Source organism: Pelodiscus sinensis, chromosome 4, assembly GCF_049634645.1.
Source record: "Pelodiscus sinensis isolate JC-2024 chromosome 4, ASM4963464v1, whole genome shotgun sequence".
Lineage (NCBI taxonomy): Eukaryota > Metazoa > Chordata > Testudines > Trionychidae > Pelodiscus > Pelodiscus sinensis.
This window is the reverse complement of record NC_134714.1, coordinates 36,965,841-36,974,520: the sequence shown is the minus strand read 5'-3', so window position 1 is coordinate 36,974,520 and position 8,680 is coordinate 36,965,841.

Genomic DNA, 8,680 nt, shown 5'->3' with positions numbered 1-8,680 from the left:
ATGAAATCTGAAATAAAATTCTGTTCTCCAAGGATACTCTCAGCGATACTGGTGACTTCCAGTTGTTTAAGTATGTGTTACCAAATTATCGGCCATATGCTGACTTGTAAATTGTAGATATTATGCACCAAGATAGTCTCTATTTACTTCATCTTAAAGAACAATATTTTTTATAGTCCAAACCACATTGAGTGTGGAGCTTAGAGAAAAAACAATAATTGAAACCTCCAGGCTTGGGATTGGGCAATTATTTGCAGAGATGACTTGAACACAATTAGTCTTTCTGTACTTTCAAATGAATTGTTTGCATGCTGTCTTAAGGATAAAATTACAAGGATAGGAAGGGGAGTGGCTATTACAGACATTTTGCCCATTTGATCTGGTTCCAAACCATTATTCACCAGCTATCTTGGATGCTGCCACTTCCAGATACTCCACCAAGAAAAGCAGCACTTCCAAAGGTGACGTTACTTTCTCCTTTCAAAAGCTGTATTTTTAGCTACTTAATCTGATGTTCCTGGAGACACTAAAGGAGATGTCTCTTCCCTAGCAGATGCCATTGCAGACATTTTTACAAAGGTGAATAATTTAAAATATGAAAAGGCTGTACCAGCACACACCCCATCCTTCCTGAGTATATTTATTTTTTCTTTCCCTATTGTTATTTAAGCCTTATTTCATAGCTCCTTCGAAGAGGTTTCCTCTGAAGAAAGAAGCTCAAGAAAACCAGGAAAATTATAGCATTTTTATTTTATATTTGAATGCTTACATTAAATGAAAATGGTGTGAGGTGAGTCCAAGGGCTAAATTATGTTCCCATTTATACTATTCTGAGTACAATGATTTCAATAGAGTTACTCTGGATTGACACTGGTGAATTTGAGCTAGCGCTTCCACCTTAGCATATCCTTCTGTACCAGCTTTCCTGAATTGAAGAATTGTCTCATTACATCTTTCAAACACACATCACTACAGTTCTTTAAGGGCTAAAAATGGGTTAGATTATCACTTTATGATCTAGCCCACAGTGAGGGGCAATGTGTTGTAGGGCTCCCTATGAGCTTTGAAAAGACTGTTATACTTCCTGATGCTCTGGCATAACATGGCTGGTATAGGACTGGCCTGGCTTCCTCCCTGCACTTTCACTTGGACACATCTGAGGAAGTGGGGAAAGAGTGGCTCTGCATAGCCTGCTTTCCCCTGCATATAGAAAGGGGTGGAATGGTACTCTAGTGTAAGAGGATGTCTTCCTTTTTATCCCATGCTCCAGAAAGAATGACAGGCCATGATCTAGCCTTAAGAGTGAGGTTTGGCATTTCCTCAGTACTGGTATCTGGTGTGTTTACACTTAATCAGAGGAGGAAGACGGTATGACTTTCTGCTTCATTGAAAATATAGAAAAATTAGATATTCTGCTGAATGCATACTGTGGCAAGCGCTTTCTACTGGAGGTAGCAGATCTCCAGCTTGAATTTATCAATTAGAAAAAAATTAATCTTGGAAAAGGGTTGCTCCGTGCACACCATTATGCCCTCAGAGGGGGAGAGAGAAACTGCCACTCTATTGATAAAAATATACAGTGGCATCGAAATAAAACCAAAACACCTCCAAAATTACTATGAGTAGCAACAAATAGTCTCCCAAACCTGTTGTTTTGCTCCTGATTGATATGATGTAGTCAGATGGGGGCAGCAGGTCCTGCTAAAATATTCTTTTCCTTATTTATCTTAAGCACTTATAGCAAGAGAGCTGTATTTCATCCATATAATGTAAGTATGAACTTTAATGAAAGAACAATGGTAACTAAAGCTGCAGTCACCTCTGGGGCAGAGATCAAGGTTCTGAACAGCTCTCTGTGGGCCCGCAGGAAATAGTACGGGCTTATACTTCCATTTGCCTATTAGGCTCAGGTCAGGGTTATAAGGAAAATGTTTCTCACAGATGCACAGGATTCCTAAATTACTGTACTCTTGCTACAGTGAATCGCGATGGAATTTAATGCTTAAATGTTTGAAAGTCTGGGCAGTACTTGAGTTCCTAAGAAGACAATGAGTATTTTAAAGCAATCCACTTCCTGTTCTGGATCACAGAAAGGGCTTGGTGCACCAGGCAGATACAGATGGTTCCATCTCATAGAAATGTTGAATCTGCCCTCGTCTAAGACTGCATAAGTTTGCTTAGGGACACATCATCGTGAAACATGTTACACATGTTGATCATTTGTGTAGAGTCAGGTCAATGTGCCCCTATGGAAATGGTGCCAGATGTAGGGCAAGTAGAAGTTGGAAATACTAGAGATGAAAGGATTTTGAGTGATCCCAGGCTCATGCGGAACCTCACTATCAAGATGCAGATTGTGGCTACACGTGATAGAACTTGGTGTTAGAACAAATGTAGAACCGCATTTGTGTCTGATACTGTGTGTGTCGTAAATCACATCATCTTATTTCTTTTCCCAGAGGGAGTAGGCATAATCTGTAATATTTCAAGTGTGGATGTTCATAGAATTTGTAAAGTTGTTTCTGACTAGTGTTTGATTGTGTGATAATTGCTAGTAAAATTAGTTGCACAAATAATTGTGGGAAACAAATGGAAAAGCAGTATGAATACAGACTGAGTGAAATGATTAATAAATTCAAAGCATTGTGAAAAGCTCTTTTGCGCTCATCACCTAGCTTAAATGGCTTTGACACAAATCCAAAGCGTGCCAAGGTCAGTGAAAAGAATTTCATCATGCTTGATTGATTTTGGATTAGGCCTTTTGGCCCTGATCCTGCAAACATTTAAGACCATGATTGATTTTATTCACAAGAATATGCCCTTTGAAGTCTGTTACAGGATTGGGGCCTGTTTGTGTTTATAGACTGCTGAGGGTTTCTTAGAACAGCAGTATGCAAACTGACTTCCAACTTCTCACATTTGGGCTCCCAAATTGTTAATGTCACAAATGAGATCACTGCTCCAGAATGCTGCCAGCAAGAAGTTCCTAATACCAACTTTAATTAACAACTTTATTTTCACATAGAGTGTAAAGGTTATGGATATAGCGAGGAATTCACCTCCCACAGTGTTAAACCAAGAAGAATGTGTACAGCTTTGGGGTTTCTTTGGGTTTTGTTTTTTGTTTTTAAATTAAACTAAAATGGTAGGGGAAAAATGAGACTCAACTTGACAGTCAGAATTACCCAAACCAGTAAACATAGCCAACACATTTTTGGAGATGATCAGTAAAAAGAAGGCCTTTGGCTACATTATCTATTAATATAATTGCTAAAGAACAGTGACATTATCATTGTTGTTGTGTTTCTATTATTTCTATTCCCAATGTACCTAGGAGCCTTATTCATGGAAGAGGAGCCCATTGTAGTAGGCACAGCATAAACACAGAGGAAAAGAATGGTCCCTGCCCAAAGAGCTTAGAATCTAAGTATAAGACAAATATTACAGATGGATAGAGACAGACAGGGAAGCATGAGGAAATAATGAGACAATATTTGTAAGCAGTCATCCCAGTACACCAGCAGCCAAAACAGGAAATGCACTGCAATATATTGATGAAAGGTTCAAAGTAGAGGGTCTCAAGCTCACAGCCTGAGGACCATCTAAAGCCCAAGCATTTTCACAATCTGGCCCAGGAGCCCCTGCAGCCTGAGGGGTATGTGTCCATCCCCGGCTCCCAAACTTCCCGCATTCCACCCCCTACCTGGTATGGACACCCAATCCCATACTGCAGGCACCGAATTGCAAAATGCTCGAGCCATAGATGGCCCATGAATTTGAGATCCTTGGTTCAAAGTTGTGGGTTAATTTTGAGAAAGAAAGTCCCCAAATCACTGGATATTTATCTGACCAACAGACTTATAAACATTTACACAAATAACTTTATGCTCATGAGAAGTCCCATGTGCTTTTCTGGGTCTATCAACAAGAGTAAAGTTAAGCAGGGTAAGTGACTATGGGTGCACAATTCTGAGATGCAAGTTTTGCAAGAATAGACTCTCTGGGGCTATGTCTACACTGGCCCATTCTTCGGAAGGGGCATGCTAATTTTGAAAGTGGGAATAGGGAAATCCGCGGGGGATTTAAATATCCCCCGCGGGATTTAAATAAACATGTCCACCGCTTTTTTTTCCGGCTTGGGGAAAAGCCGGAAAAAAGCATCTAGACTGGCCCGATCCTCCGGAATAAAGCCCTTTTCCGGAGGATCTCTTATTCCTACCTGAAAGTAGGAATTAAATAAACATGTCCGCCGCTTTTTTTCCGGCTTGGGGAAAAGCCGGAAAAAAGCGTCTAGACTGGCCCGATCCTCCGGAATAAAGCCCTTTTCCGGAGGATCTCTTATTCCTACCTGAAAGAAGGAATTAAATAAACATGTCCGCCGCTTTTTTTCCGGCTTGGGGAAAAGCCGGAAAAAAGCATCTAGACTGGCCCGATCCTCCGGAATAAAGCCCTTTTCCGGAGGATCTCTTATTCCTACCTGAAAGTAGGAATTAAATAAACATGTCCGCCGCTTTTTTTCCGGCTTGGGGAAAAGCCGGAAAAAAGCGTCTAGACTGGCCCGATCCTCCGGAATAAAGCCCTTTTCCGGAGGATCTCTTATTCCTACTTTCAGGTAGGAATAAGAGATCCTCCGGAAAAGGGCTTTATTCCGGAGGATCGGGCCAGTCTAGACGCTTTTTTCCGGCTTTTCCCCAAGCCGGAAAAAAAGCGGCGGACATGTTTATTTAAATCCCGCGGGGGATATTTAAATCCCCCGCGGATTTCCCTATTCCCACTTTCAAAATTAGCATGCCCCTTCCGAAGAAGGGGCCAGTGTAGACGTAGCCTGGTTGTCTTATTCCCAATACTCCCTTCTCTCAGTAGAATGAGGATTGCCTTGAGCAGAGCCTCTTTATGTTTCAGAACTTCTGTTTCTATTCTCAGAGGACTATAGAAGTGTAAAATAACAATTACAAGAAAATTGAATCTGACCTGTACAAACATCTAAAAAGATTTAGTTCATGTTTTGTCTTAGGTTACTCCTCTATCTATCTAGGACATTTCTAATGTGCCGTCAGATCTGTAGGAGATGCCCATCTGATTCAGACATCCTTTCTACGTACACTCTAGAATGGAGATTCCCCCAAGTGGTCCACAGACGGCTGGTGGTCTATGGAGATCCAGCTGGTCACATAGTATTGACATTCCTCCTTTTTTTCTAGCTCCTTCATTGAAGTTCCTTTTTTACTAAAAGTTTTCCATGTACAGGCAGTCCCCGGGTTACGTACAAGATAGGGACTGTAGGTTTGTTCTTAAGTTGAATTTGTATGTAAGTCGGAACTGGTACATATTGTAGGAGAAACTCTAGCCAAACATTTCTCCAGAGCTCAGTTTTATTCTCCCACACCTCACTTCTCTCAGTCCTTTATGCTCAAGCTGAGGTGTCTGCTGAGAAAAGCCGCTCCGCGTCTCCCTGGTCTGCTGGGGCGGGCGCTAGCTTCGCGTCTCCCTGGTCTGGGGGGAAGCAGGTAGTGCGGGGTTGCCTCACCCCGTTTGTAAGTAGGGATCCGATGTAAGTCGGATCCATGTAACCCGGGGACTGCCTGTATACAATTCATGTAATTGCCATGGGGACATTATGAGTGGGCAAATTGGAGGGAAGGTTGTCTGCATAATTGTAAATGGGCAAGAATGTGGCTCATGAGACAGTGTCTAATTTAAGATGAAAACTTTAGAGAAACAATGACCTAGAACAAGCTACAACTATTTATTATTGATTAGTTTAATTGTGCTTTCAAATCAATAGCCCTATCAATACTGCGTAGGTGGGTGCACAAACCTGGTGATGATGTTTTAATATAGAAATGTGTAAACAAAAACATCACTGATGCCCACTTATGAAGGATTAGTAATGTTCGTACAACAGACTAACTCTCGCTGTCTCCTGATGTTGTTTATCACTTGTTTCATGTTTCTAGAAGTCCAAGGAAGACTGTGCTTCCTTTATACAAGTTTTAAATGACACATAGGCTTGTTTGCTGTATCTATGCCATGTTGCTCAACTAAAGTCTTACTTTGTTTCACCTAATATTTCCCCCTTGTAGCTAGTGAGGTTCTATTACTTTTTCAACCAAATCATACGTTCTTATGCTCTCTGGGGCCACATTTAACCTTAGTAGTAGGAGCAGCTCTGTTGTGTCAACAGGAACTTCACCCATTTACTCTACTGTTGTTGTTTGCTTGGTTTAATTGTTTTTGAAGCCTCTGATGATTTATTGCTTTTTGTAAATGGTTTAATAAATACCCCATGGTAGTGGTGCCTAGAAATAATGGCTGTGTCTACACTGCACCCCTTTTCCGGAAAAGGGATGCATATTAGACACATCGGAATAGCAAAATCCGCGGGGAATTTAATATTCCCCACGGCATTTGTATTTACATGGCTGCCGCTTTTTCTGGCTTGGGGATAAGCCGGAGAAAAGCACCAGTCTAGACGTGATTCTCCGGAAAATAAGCCCTTTTCCGGAGGATCTCTTATTCCTACTTTCAAGGGCTTATTTTCTGGAGAATCACGTCTAGACTGGTGCTTTTCTCCGGCTTATCCCCAACCCAGAAAAAAGCGGCAGCCATGTAAATGCAAATGCCGCGGGGGATATTTAAATCCCCGGCGGATTTTGCTATTCCGATGTGTCTAATCTGCATCCCTTTTCTGGAAAAGGGGTGCAGTGTAGACACAGCCACCGGTAATAAGCCTGCTAGAAATAGTTACATTGTGTCTTCAGAGATGGGCTGTGAAAGGGGAGGTGAATCAGCTACACTACCTCAGAGACAGCTCCAGGAGATTGCAGTTCAGAGGCAACTTTCTGTATCACAGTTCCTTCCACTTCCTCCTCTATCTCATGTCGGGGAAAGGGTAGAGAGAGTGGAGTCCCTTGCTGCTGGCCTAAACCGCTCAGTCATGATACCTATCACATTGCTTCATCTTGGCCAACTAGGCCATATCTACAAAGCAGCATTATTCACTTTATTCTGAAATAACATAGTGCGTGTCACACTATGAGGCTTTATTTTGAAATGATATCAAGCTGGAGGACTTCGTACTCTTAACTCCTGTAACCCTCATTTCACAAGGAATAAGGGAAGTCAAATGAAGTGTGTTCTTCCTTCGACTCTCTGCTGTGCAGACAGCACCAAAAACTGAATTAAGCTATTTCGACTTCAGCTGCCTAATTGACGTTGTTGAAATTGCGTAACTTAATTCGACTGTAGACTTGCTGTGTAACCCTAGTGAGTAAGGGAGTGTGGAGCCACAGTCTGTGCACCCCTTGTTTGCTTACTCCTACCCAGGCAAGTTCTAAAGTAGCCAGAGCAGACGTCTAAAGCCAGCTCCCTTTGCAGAGGTGCCTAGCCCCAGCCACAATACAGTGAAGCTTGGTGAAGCATTTTCAGTCTGAGCTTTTTTTCAATGAAAAATGAAGATTCAAAAAGGGAGGGGGATTTCCCTCTTTTTTCAGAACTGTAAGCAAACCAAAAAAAAAAATTGTTCTCCACAGAGCTTTACAACCTAGTCCATGGAGCCAGAAAGAAAATGACAACAGTAGTTCCTGTGGTGGCTACAGACATATGCTTTTTCTCTACCTCTAAAATTCTCTGCTTCATTTAGCACCTTGCAAATCCTGAAAGAATTTCCTATCACATATTTTGTTTATATTGTAATGCCCACATTCTTTGATACTAATCTTTAGACAAACAGCTGCATTCCCACTGGCAGACAATGCGTTGCTGTCTCAGAAGTTGATTACTCTCTTTCCACACATTTTCCTTTAGGTTAACATGCCATCAAAACTGTTTCTTTTCTCATTACCTGCCAAAAGAGTCTTTACCCGACAATGATCTTCATATTTATATTTAACTTCCTTTTTAGTCTAAATTCCCTTCACTTGTCGACAGATTCTATATTGTTCTTTTAATTGTATTTTACTTAACTGTGAATAATCTAACACATCAGAGGCAGGCATCCGAGTATTTTCTCTCTCTTCTTTTCCTTCTTTGGTTTGTCAAAACAAGAAAAATGTTTGAATCTTCATCCAGCATTGCCCTATTTACCATAGCTTAATCAGTCTGCTGAAGACCTAAGTATCTCCTGGTATTTATCACCATGATAGTACCATTATATGCAGGTGTTCTTGGGCCCCAGTCCTCTTTTAAAAAATGTTGTCAGGAAGAAGCCAGAATTTATCACCTCAGCTGGGCAAACAAGTTCAAGAATGTCTCATGCAGCTAATTTGGATCAGCCAGACAGGATACAAGAAGCATAAAGTGATACACAGCTGGAAAACTCAATTCATTTTTGATGCACAAGCAAAACTTTTATCAGTCTGCTCAAAGGTTTTGTTGTACAAGTCCAGATAAAGCATAAATCAGCACTGACTGTCTCTATGTTCCCAACTTCTTTATTTTATACTGAAGGTTTTGAGTCAAGGAGCTGCCAGCCCAGGTCTTCATTAGCAGGTTTTCTTCATTATGGTTAACTAGCACTTTAAAAACTTCAGAAGGGTAGCCGAGTTAGTCTGTAACAAGAAAAACTTAAAAAACAATAAATAGTCTAGTAGCACCTTAAAAACTCACAAAACATGTAGATGGTATCATGAGCTTTCATGGTCAAACACCACTTCTTCAGATGACCAGAGTATAACAAATC